This window comes from Nematolebias whitei, chromosome 1 (genome assembly GCF_014905685.2).
Source record: "Nematolebias whitei isolate Nwh7 chromosome 1, NemWhi1, whole genome shotgun sequence".
NCBI lineage: Eukaryota > Metazoa > Chordata > Actinopteri > Cyprinodontiformes > Rivulidae > Nematolebias > Nematolebias whitei.
The window spans coordinates 87,712,852-87,722,629 of NC_056498.1; the positions used below are offsets into that span (position 1 = coordinate 87,712,852).

At 44.9% G+C, this 9,778-nt stretch overlaps 1 protein-coding gene across 1 annotated transcript in view; it reads left to right on the plus strand.

Annotated features, from left to right (window-relative positions):
* ltbp1 (latent transforming growth factor beta binding protein 1) overlaps positions 1-9,778 on the plus strand; it is a 248,462-nt gene that overhangs the window by 159,802 nt on the left and 78,882 nt on the right. The window lies entirely within an intron of this gene.

The window sequence follows — 9,778 nt, forward strand, 5'->3', positions numbered from 1 at the left end:
ACAGCATCGTTGGTGTGGGACCCTTGGATCTCTACACCCTTAACTACCAGTGGTAGGTAGTGTTTGGTGGACTCTGCCTGCTCTAGCTCACAGAGGAGGCTGTCTTGTTGAGTCAGAGTTTGGATCACTTGGGTTTCTTTGGTTTCACATGGTGTCAGAGGAGTACTCACCGGGCTCGTGTCCTCGGCTGAGGAGTCCTTTGTGCCTTCCGCGGTACCTGCTGTTGGGCAGTCTGTGTCACACTCCGGAGGCGTATCGATTGGCAGTGGGTTGCTCACTGTTGTCCACATTGTTTGATCACCATAATCTATAATCGCGCCGAAGCGATTTATAAAATCCTGGCCAACCAAAAATGGGAATGAGTCAACATGAGTCACGTGTACCGGGTGGTACAGTGTCATATTGCCAATCTGCATGTGAACCATTGCTATAGCTGTCAGGGTTGTTTTCATTTCTGAGAGACCCTGCATTTCTATAGCACATTCAGAGAGAGGTATTATCCTGTTAACACTGGCAGCGGCCGTCCTCAGCTCCTCGAACAGTTTAGCTGACATGATTGTTATGTCTGCCCCACCGTCCAAGAGTGCTTCGTGTGTGAGGACACCTTCGAGTGTTACTGACAGGTACGCCTTTTTGGCGACCCCCTTTCTGATAAAGTTACACAGAAACCTCTTGGGTTTTTTCTGACGCTTTTTCACGCGTTCAGCCTTATCTGTGCAATTTTGGTTTGCCTGAACTGTCAGCACAGCAGAAGCTGTTTCTGAGTGTTCAGCCTGCGATGACTCGTCATCGTTCGTGTGTGTGTTTACCCCCCCTTCTTCCGATGAGGGGTTGTTTGAGGCAACAACAGCAACGTCTTGGTGTGTTCCACCGACATCTGTTATGTTGTCATTCGCGCCCTCAGATGTAATAGGAATTACATTACTGCAAAGTGCTCCTGGTTGGGTTCCCGTGTCAGTGTGTTTCAAAGTTTCTAACAACCTGCGTAGTTTTTCTGTCTCTTCCGAGCTCAGAGGTGTAGGGCCTTGTTTCTGGAACTTTTGTGATTTTTTCGCCTCGGTTCGTTTCATCCGAGGTGGGGGACGGTCAGGTACGTCTTGCGGGGTTTCCTTTACGTACTGCCCCTGCTGATATGGTTTCTCATATCGTTGCGTCCTGCGCCCACCCCGTTTTCGATAATCACTGTCGTCCTCTGAAAGAGGAGCCTTCTTGTCCCAGCGTGCACCTTCAGGACGCGGTTTGTTAGCTTGAACAGACTGTTTTCTCTCTTTCTTCTTAGGAGGAGGCGGCGAAGCACGTCGTCCTTCTAGTTCAAGAGGGAGGGGTTTAACCTTTACACTAGGAAACACTTCTATGGGCGTCTTAGCATGAGAACATGCTTCAAACACATTCACAGCACACTGCTTAATCTCACTGATGGATTTTTCTCTGAAATTTGCCATCATCTGTACTGATTTTTTAAAATCAGAGTGGAGATTTTTGCTGAAAACAAACTTAAAACCATCATCTTCTTCCATTCCGGTCTCATTTCTGTTACCAAAATAAGCTTGGAAGATTCTTTTGTAATAAACTTTTGGATGTTCATTTTTACCCTGCATGACCTTGTCTGCAGCTGGAAAACCAGCAGGTCCCGTGCAGGGGTCGTACTCTCTGATCAAAGCTTCACACAGAAGGTTGTAATCCCTCTTCGTTGCATCAGGTAGACGTTCGATGAAGGTGAACACCTCTCTGTCTGAAGTGAGCCGCATCAGACTTATCTTATCGTCTACCGTAGCATTAGGATAAGACCTCAATCTGAACTCCAGATCTTTGAGATACGCTTTTGTTCCTGCTGACCCCATAGGCCCGGGAACAAAGCGTTGTACATATTTTGAGATTTTCTGCAAATCATCCATTGAAGGAGACTGTATCACCGGTCTAACTTGTGTGACTGGTGGTGCAGACTGGTCAAGGCCTGCCCCTACCGCCCATGGTGGGGGCGGGGGAGGCTGATAAGGGTTGGTAGGAGGAGGTGCATATTGGTGCAGACCTGTCCCCACCCTCCGAGACGGGGGTGGAGGGGACTGCATGGTGTGTGGAGGAAGAGGTGCATACCGGTGCAGGTCTAACCCCACCGCCCGAGATGGGGGTGGAGGTGACTGCCTGGTGTCAGGAGGAAGAGGTGCATACCGGTGCAGGTCGAACCCCACCGCCCGAGATGGGGGTGGAGGTGACTGCCTGGTGTCAGGAGGAAGAGGTGCAAGTGGGTGCAGACCCGTCCTTATCCCCCGGGTTGGGGGTGTTGAAACGGGGCTAAGGGGAGGAGGTGCAACAGCATCTGTCTGGGGCGGTTGTAGCTGACCCCGTTCGATTCTCGGATCAGCTTGCTCCATTACAGAAATCCATTCTGTAGCTATAGCTAAATTCTCCTCACAAGCTGCCAGACGCTCATTTGTTGACTGATTTTTACCTTGTAAAGTCAGCCAACTCCGGGTTATTAACCCCTTGTCTGCCTTGCAATCGGCCAGCTCCCTTAAAGCGGTTTGCAACTGTGCTTGTAACATATCGTTATCTGCACACGCGTCTTGGTACGCTCGTTCCTTATCCGCAATCTTCTCCTCATATGATCGAGCCTGTTCTGACAGCTCTTTCTTTGAGAGGTCCTTATCAGTTTGAATCTTTTGTTTCAGCAACTCAGATTCATTTATCAATTTGGCACATTCCTCTTCATGTGATTGAGCCTGTTCTGACAGCTCTTTCCTTGAGAGGTCTTTATCAGCCTCAATTTGTTGCTTCAGCAACTCAGATTCAATCATCAATTCGTCACACCTCTCTTTTTCAGACGTATATCCGTTGAACAGCACGACCTTTTCTCCCACCATACGGTCTAATTCCGCCTTCAGAAGCAGAGAGATTTTTGCTAACCGTACGCGGCTTGATTTTGTGTCCTCCTTCACTGTAGCTGCTGTTGATAAACTCTGCAGCTCCTCACGTCTTTGATCGTCATCAAGGTCTTGCAATTCCTCCAAATTTTTGCCAATAATTGAATTTGTTAAAATGTGTAAGGCTGTCTGGACCGCATCCTCGGATTGTACGGGGTCAGTGTTTTCCTCTTCGTCCGCCATTATCTGCTATTTAGAAATTAAATAGTAGATGTAAATGTTTAGGTGGTAACAGAAAATCAGAAAAATCTCTTTTTCTTGATAAGTTTACCCTTATGTAGTGATTTATCAATTAAACGTGCGTTATCTTCTAGCAAAATGAGTAAACTATTCAACTCTGTGAATATTTGTAACTGTATCTTATTTAAAAGTTTCTAAATTTTTATTATGCACCTGTTTCTCAAGGATTTATCAGTGAATAAAAATTTGTTTGGTAAATGCTCTATGCATAAATACCTTCATAACTTTTAAAACGCAAGATAACAGTGCTTATTCAGCTTTGAGGAAGTTTGTTAGCTCAAAAATTGCCTTACAGAAAAATAAAACGTTTAATTTCACTCTTTACCTAAAAACGAAGTGAAACCTGTGATCCCACGTCTTCTCCACAAGATGTCAGTACAACCTCAACAACTTCAACTCCGACACTGTTTGTGTTGTCCACTAGGGGTGCTATAACTTCCTGTGGCGTCCGGTCGTTAGCTTGTTAGCTAAAAATTAGCATCGGCTAGACTCGGTGAAAACCAAGACTTCTGAACGGAAATTTTACACAAACGGGGCAAAATTTTTTGCAATCAGACCTTATATCATGAAACATGAGTTTTGTGGGACAATATTGCAGCTGTATTTAGTGACTTTAAGCACGGTAAAGCTCATTTCCGACTTGGGGGAAGTGACGTGACACGTCATTCATCCGGTCGATAGCTTGTTAGCTTAAAATTTAGCATCGCTAGCGTAGTTCAAAAGCATCATTTTATGACGGTCTTTAAACTCCAACGTGGCGAAATTTCAGCGAATATGCTATGAAGAATTTAAACAGCGTTTCAGAACACAGCTTTAATGCGCTTTCCAGCGTTAAAAAGCAGATTTTATTCCCTATGAAAACGAGTCTTCATTTCCGGGTGACGTGATTGACACTACCCTCATCCAATTGGAACGTTACACACGGTCTTATTCAACCAATGACGTAGCGTAGGGTTGAGCGGAAGTTACGTAGGCACGTATTCAACCTTCTCAGCAAATCAGAGCGCTACGCAACAGCAATATTCAGCCAACCACGAAGCGTTAGCAACAGCCAGCATGCTAGATTCAGCCTGAAACTTTTTCATCACTTATCGTCTTTTAAACCATCAAAATGCACTTTTTCTGTTAAAAATTGTAACGAATCAACTCCTAACTGTGTTCTGAGGCGGCGCTCAGCTTTTAAAACGTTTATCCATCTAATCAAAATACTCGTTCAAACTCAACAGAACCGAACTGGACCACAGTCCTGGTCTTTTCAGCAGAACCTCAGTACTTTTAAACAGAACCAACGTTTTCCACAGCTCATCAGCTTTTAGTTAACATAACAGGCGTACAATTTCAGCTTACACAAGACTCAATGACACAATCCCAGCCTTAAAACATCGCCAGCGTACCACAAGCGCGCAGCTCCATCGCGCTGCGTAAATACGCACAGCCAAGCTGTAAGCGCGCAGCCCCAGCTCGCTGCGTAAACATGCACAGCTGATAAACTGTTATTTTACAACACATGCCAACATGAAAATCAATTAGTACACGAGTTACAGTCCATTTATGAGCACGTGACGGGCCACCAGTTTGTAGACGAACAGATGCTGGGATATATTCATCATTTAACACGGATTCCTCATTTTTCTGGACTGAATAAAACGTGCATTGAATTTAAGGAAATGTAACGTGAGACGTCATTTATGTTTGACCCATCAAAATGAATGCGGTCATTTATTTACAGAATCAAAATTTAACATCAAACATTTACATTAATTTGGCAAATTATGAAAATAACAACATAAGCAATCAATCAGGAAAAATCATACGGCCATGATTCTTCCGTTGCTGCACCACAGACATTTATAAACTGTACAATTATGATCTTTTACCCACATGAATAAGGGTGAGCATTTTACACAGACATTTCTAAATATCTGGAAGAATTTCTACTTGATAGAAAAGTTTAAAGATGGAAAGAAGTTTAGAGGGAGTAAGATGGTGTGTGAGGGAAATTAAGTGTTCACCAGAATCGACACTCTCCGGCTTTCTTCAGCTTTTCCTTACAGTACACTTAGGTGATGAAATCGGCTCCTTTACCTGGAGATGTCTCAGGTGAGATTCCGTTTGACGCACCCTTTCAGCGTCTCAGTAGGATGCTGTTACTCGTCCGAAGTAATGGCGAGGCTCTGTTCGACACATATTCACCTCAGTGGAAAATGTTATAATCCCTTTGGAACTCGGAAGAGCTTTGTTGTCATGTCAGGAACTCCAACAGCACTCCATCAGAACTCAGCAGAACTTGTGTAGTTTACAGAACTCCCACAGAACTGAATAGACCAGGAAGTACCGACATTTTAAAGACTCTTTCCCGGTTCACTTTTGGGATTTGTTCATTGGTCAGAAACGACCAGACGGGGTGTGTTTTGTGACGTAAGAGGTTAGAGACAGCGAGAATTGTTATGAGACAGATCAGAAATGTTCTCACAGACAGAGAGAGTTTTGTTTTGGCGTGTTTCAGAAACAGGTGCAAAACATCTATATTTACGTCTGAGAGGATTCTAAAACATGACAGTTTTAACATAACAACTTGTTTTTCGTTTGACTCCAACCTTGGAACGCACACACTTGCTCATTCAAAGGCAGAAATCAGAAAATGCATAAACTCTGTAACAGCTTTTAACATGAGTTCTAACTTTGCATGAGAATAAAAATCATTACTCAGTTAATAAAATTGATTAGTTCACTGCAACATCTAAAATGGTTTGAACTAAGACACTTTGATTATCAACATTTGTGGTAGTAATGATAATAAAAAAGAGAGTGTTCTTTTCACTTGAATCTTCAAGAAAGAAAGTCTCAGGATGGGTGAACCTGTATTTATGGATTCAAATACATGAAATGACAGCTTCTGTCCCACAAGGTTCTTAAGGTCAAGAGTTTTGACCTTAGACTTAGTTTTGACGTAGGCCTAGTCCACTACAACGCTATATTCGATGTATAAACTAAATAAGCGGCAGCACAGTGGCGCAACTGGTACAGCTGCTGCCTCTCTTGGTTTCCAAATTGTGACCCAAATCAGAGCTTTATATGAATTAAGAAAGAACAAAATAGAAGATACCATACCATACCATACCCTACCATACCAATTTATTTATAGAGCACTTAAAACAGCAACAAGGTCAACCAAAGTGCTGTACAAAAGAAAACAAACATGCACAGCGGACAGGAAAACATAAAATAAAAATACAGATACAAATAGCAGCAGAAGCTAATTAAAATGGCCAACAGTGTGGAGTACAGACAGGATCAAAACAAATCACACCGTGTTAAAGGCAAGAGAATAGAAGTGGGTCTTCAAGCGAGACTTAAAGACTGAGAGTGTGGGAGCCTGCCGGACACTCAGTGGCAACTCATTCCACAGTCGTGGACCTGCAGCAGAGAAAGCCCTGTCACCTCTGAGCTTACGACGGGTTTCTGGGGCTGAGAGAAGCATCTAGTCTGCTGACCTCAGAGAGCGCGGTGGGACATATGGCTGCAGAAGATCAGTGAGATAGGATGTGGCGGAACTGTTCAGTGATTTAAAAACATACATGAGAATTTTGAATTGGATCCGAAGGTGAACGGGTAGCCAGTGCAGGGAGGCCAAAACTGGCGTGATGTGCTCTCTATAGCCTGTACCAGTTAAAAATCGGGTTGCAGCATTTTGGACCAGTTGTAGACGTGCCATGGAGGACTGACTGATTCCAAACAGAAGTGAATTGCGGTAATCGAGCCTAGATGTTATTAAGGCATGAACCACTGTCTCAAGGTTCTTTTTGGAGAGTATAGGCTTCAGCTTAGACAGCCGTCTCAGCTGAAAAAAACAGGATTTGACCATCATGTTTACGTGACTGTTGAGTTTTAAGGACGGGTCCATTATCACCCCCAGATTAGTGACCCTTTGTTTCTCTAGCAGGGCTAGAGAGAAAAGGTCAATGTCATGGTTCATGAGTGATCCACTGGGATGGAACAGCATGACTTCAGACTTCTTCTCATTGAAGCTTAAGAAATTCAAAGCCATCCAGTCCCGGATGTCAGCCAGGCAGTCAAGAAGAGGCTGAATAGAGCGTGTGCCTCTGTGCCTCAGGGGGAAGTAAATTTGGCAATCATTGGCGTAGAAATGAAAGGGTATGTTGTCTTTGCGGAAAATAGCACCTAGTGGCAGCATGTATAAAGAAAAGAGAAGGGGACCGAGGATGGACCTCTGCGGTACCCCCCACTGGAGCGCTGTTGATGCCGAACTAAAATCTTTGATATTGACACAGAAGGTTCTGTCAGAGAGGTAGGACCCAAACCATTTAAGGGCTGACCCTGTGATGCCCACCCACTGCTCCATTCTAGAAATGAGGATCTTGTGGTCGATGGTGTCAAAAGCAGATGTAAGGTCCAATAGGACAAGCAGCACAGAATCACCTGCATCTGTGGATATGAAAATCTCATTAAAAACCTTCAGTAGAGCAGTTTCAGTGCTATGGAGAGATTTGAAGCCAGATTGGAATAACTCTAGGATAGCGTGATCCCCCAAAAACTGTTTCAACTGAGACTCTACAATTTTTTCCAGTAGTTTAGAGGTGAATGGGAGTCTGGAGACAGGCCGGAAGTTGGACATGACTGAGGGGTCAAGGTTAGGTTTTTTTCAGGAGGGGCTGGACAGCAGCATGTTTAAAAGTTTTTGGCACCACACCTGAGGATAAACTGCTATTCAGAATAGCGAGAATAAAAGGACCCAGGGTAGGAAAAACTTCCTTTAGTAGTCGAGGGGGGACCACATCAAAGGGGGAACCAGATGGCTTCATGCTGCACATTACCTGCTCCAGAGAAGACAGAGAGATGGGCTCAAATTGGTCAAACACAGCCACACACTGAGATGGGATGGACAGATCATGAGCTGGTGGAGAAATGAGTGCCCGGGTGTTTGCCACTTTTTCTAAAAAGAAATGGAGGAAGTTTTCACACAGCTCAGTTGAGGCTTCCATAGGTGAAGGCTCAGTGAGGTGTAGAACTGAGTTCAGGGTGGAGAAAAGAACTCCGGGTTTGGGGGAGTTGGAGACAATTAAATCAGAGAAGAATTTACATTTGGCAGCTTTAACGGTTTTCTGATAGTGACGCCAACTCTCCCTTAACATTTGAAAAGAAACCTGCAGCCTGTCCTTCCTCCACCTTCTTTCAACTCTGCGACACTGCCGCCTAACGGCTCGCGTGACGTCATTCAGCCAAGGCTCTGATCTAAGTTTTGTTTTTCTGGTTTTAAGGGGAGCAACACGGTCCAGAACATTTAAACAGGCAGAGTTGAATTGAGAGGTTAGCTCCTCAGTGGTAAGAGACACCGAGAGCTGTTCGATCCTCTCAGAGTTAAAACCTTCATTAAAACGAGCAGCAGTGAAATGGTTAATGGAACGAGTAGTACGTGCAGGAACGCACGTCTTAGTAGTAGGACAAAGGGGGGTGAAGTCAAACAATACAGGCATGTGATCTGAAAAAACATTGTCACCGATTTTCAAATTAGAAACAGAGACATTGCGTGTTAAAACGAGGTCCAGCGGGGGACCGTTTACCTGCTGAGTTAAATTAAAAGAGTCCAATAAATCTAGAAAGTCCTTCACTAAGGGCTTCTCCTGACAACACACATGCAAATTAAAGTCACCAATAAACAAAAAGTGAGTGTATCTTTGTGTGATATCAGCCAAAAAGTCAGAGAATTCATTTATGAAGTCCTTGGATCGAGGGGGGGCGGTAGACGAGTGCGCACAGAACCGGAGGAGAGTGTCCGAGTTCAAAGATGCTCAGCTCAAAGCTGGCGCGGGACACCGGGATGGACAACTGTTTACAGGCCAAGTTTGCTTTAAAAACTGTTAATAATCCCCCGCCGCACCGACCTGATGGCCACGGGGCATTCAAACACAGACAGTCCGGAGGTAGTAATTCCACCAAGGCGCTGGACTCACCATCAGAAATCCAAGATTCCGTGACGAACAGAAAATCCAACTCCACATCTTTAAAAAAGTAATTGAGGATAAAGGTCTTGTTGGAAACAGACCTTGCGTTGATTAAACACATCCTGATAGGGTCCAACACAGACACAGCCGTGGAGGGAGAAGCGCGCGCCAGCGGGCGCAGGTTATGAAGAACATCTCCTCCAGGTCTGCTGGTGCGGCGCACAGGTAAACAACTCCAGGTGTTTACATGGACTGAGCGCGCGGGCAGCTGGCCAGCAGCCGGGCCCCGGGAGCACCACGGGTCAGAGAGGAGAAGATCAGATCCAGAGCGAGTCCTGATAGAATAATCCACACTTTGCCTCAGTTTCACCAAAATCCCTGCACGCTTCCCACGACGTCTGCAATGTTTCCTCCATGGAGAAAGGCCAGGGTCACGCAGAAGGAATGCAGGAATCTCAGACAGGACCAGTGGAGGAGAGTGCTGACCGCTGTACAAAAACTCAGCAGGCATTTCAGCAAATGTACGGAGCTCCAAAAGTGCCCGACGATCATACTGAAAATATGACTCGGCACACTGCACAAACCATTGTAAAAATAACAAAAATAAAATACAAGCAGAGAGCGAGAGACGGGCAGCCCTACACACCGGCGCCA